Raw genomic sequence first — 2,786 nt, 5'->3', positions numbered from 1 at the left:
GCGATCAAAACCGAGAAATGATGCATGATCCCAATTTCGAACCACCAGTGGTACATTGAACGCAAAACAGGTTAAACCTAAATACTGCAGTGATCTCCCCCCAACCCCCCTTGTGTAATGCTGCATGATGGCACTGCTGGCTCTGCAGGAGGGCTACGCCAATGGAAGAATCAGGAAAGAAAGACTTCAGGGACCATGACGATTGCCTAAAGCTGCGCTCTTGGATCTATGTGCTGAACTGGGTCCAGTAGAAATGGCAACATGCTGAAATTGTACCATCCCGGTCCAAATACAGGTCCTCAAAACCAGGGGTGTAGCACTAAATTCTGGGCCCTCTAGAAAGCCCCTCCTTGCATCAACAGCAATTCATTCTAGTGTCTTTTTGGGCCCTCCACACATGACGGCCTTGGGTAGTTGCGCCCCTTTTCCCCCCAGTCTGATGCCCCTTCTTGCAATTCTCGGGGGGGCAACCGGATGTTTCTTGAGGGAAATGGCAGACGGCTAAGTGTTTTTACTTAAATATTATGACCTTCAACTTTAACACTAAGGCTTGTTTGAATACAATATATAGTTGTTTTAAATCCTATCATGTAGGTCTGTTATATCATAGCTGTCCCCAAGTGCCGCAATGCCTGCCGTTTTGGACGGTATTATTAATATAGGTAGTCTAATGATCAGGTTTCCCTACGCTATGCAAGAACAGGCCAAAATTATAATTCAATTTGCAGCAATTCACCAACATCTGAGAAGTTTTTTAGCTTTTTCCCTGCCAGTGGTCATGATTCAGTGTAACAAAAGAAGAACTGCTAATCAACATTTAAGACATGCTTTGCATTGACTATTTATGGTTAAAAATGGGCGTGTACAGAGCTTTTCTTTTAAAATTACATCCTGGCAGGTGCAGATTTAGCCGATGTTGGTAGATTAGGCGGGTGAGGCTGGCATCAGAGCATTGGAGCTGGTTCACCCAAGCCCCCAGGAAGAGTGCCAAGCTAGACGTGTGGTGAAATGACTGTATTGGCCACAGCCTGAATCGGAAGTTGTATGATGCTCATGGCATCTTGGAACACTGTTCATCCATCCTTTGACTTTTGGAATTTCTTATATTTCCACTGATGGGGATCAGCTCTAATCTTGCTGCTTGATCCAGCCAATAAAGGCAGTTATTTTCATTTCTCGCATTGCCAGACCTTCCTCCACAGCGCTACTCCACACAGCATTCTGGGATGGGAGAAAAACATGCTCTGGTTTATTGGCATTTCTTTAAACCAATCACACTTGTCATGGGCGGTACCAAGCGACGGACGGAGCCACAGTGCCGCTGCAGAAGAGCCTCGGGAAGGAACTTGTTTTGTTGAAACATGTACGTTCAAAAGTTGTTTTAATCGTGCAACAGAAAACTCAGATTGGACAGATAGTCTAGCTAGCTGTCTGAATCTACCCCGCAGAGATCTGAGGAGCAGTTAACCATAGTCCCCGAAATCCGCCGGAGTTTAAAATGGCAACAAAAAAAAAGGCTACGGTCATCCGGCCGAAATGTGGGACATCCGGTGGAAATTTTTGGCAGCACCGCCGATATAGACTAGTATTTATCTGACCTGCACTTCTTTGTAACTTCTTCTTTCCTTGCAAATCAAAATGAAGGAGTTAAATGTAGTGCCTTTATGTTTTACCCACACGCAACCTGTTTCAGATTGTTGCCTCTGGTAGGCGCTACACAACACTGTTCGCCAAAACAACCAGACAATGGCACAGTTTCTTCCCGCAGGCTGTCACTAAACACCAATACATAGTGCTAGGATAGGCTGTGTAGTATACCTGTAACACCAAGCATCCACCTTTCAGTAAATTCCATATTTGATCATGTTAAACATAATTTAAAGGAGCCCTGCCACACGTATTTCATCACTTTGTGGTAATGTCTGAAGTTCTACCATTGACTCTAACATTTTTTTTATGGAAACAATGCCTTGGTCGCCTTGTTTCAAGCCATTGTAGCGTGCTATCAAAAGCCTGCAGGAACACTCAGCTCCATTTGTGCCAGTTCTCATTAATATTCAATGACTTAAGCTGCTTGACTCTGATTGGCTAGCCAATGATAGCCTGGCTGTAAGCATTCTTTACCCAGCGCAACTGGGCAAGCTCATGAATATTAATGAGCTCCGGCAATCACACTGTCCAGGTGTTGTGATTGGCCTGATTTCTCCCCTTATTTCTTACCAGTGGCTAGAGCTGACAGAGGAGGTAGCAGTTCATGTTCACATTCACAAAATAACACAGACACATATGGACCTAACACATTCCCAAAAATATGTAATAAGTAAAAACTGTTTTGTGAGGCAGGGCACCTTGAATATGTTTATATCTGTCATATATACACTGTATATATTGTCAAATCCATCTAACCACCCATCTTTTAAACATAGAACTTACATCCAAACTTCAGAACTTAGATAGTAGTCAAATGTTAATGGTTACCTTGTTCAGCTTTGTTGTCCTTGTTTTTAGCTGTATGTCTATTTCTATGTACTTTGAGAGCAACCCAAAAGTCAACTTCCCTGTATATGTTACTTAGCCATTAAAACTGATGGGAAGAGCAGCACAGCCTTATTTTTAACTTCTTTCTGTAGAAAGCAATTTAATTAGTCCAAAATGATTTTCTCTTATCTGATAAATTTCACTTCTCGACTTGTTTTGGTAATGGAACAGCTCTCTTACCATACATGCTAACCTTCCATAGTCTGAGGGGATAGTTGATGCAGCTGCATCTTCTTCAGTGAGGTTCT

Source organism: Etheostoma cragini, chromosome 10 (genome assembly GCF_013103735.1).
Source record: "Etheostoma cragini isolate CJK2018 chromosome 10, CSU_Ecrag_1.0, whole genome shotgun sequence".
Taxonomy (NCBI): Eukaryota; Metazoa; Chordata; class Actinopteri; order Perciformes; family Percidae; genus Etheostoma; species Etheostoma cragini.
Note: the sequence above shows the minus strand (reverse complement) of the source record.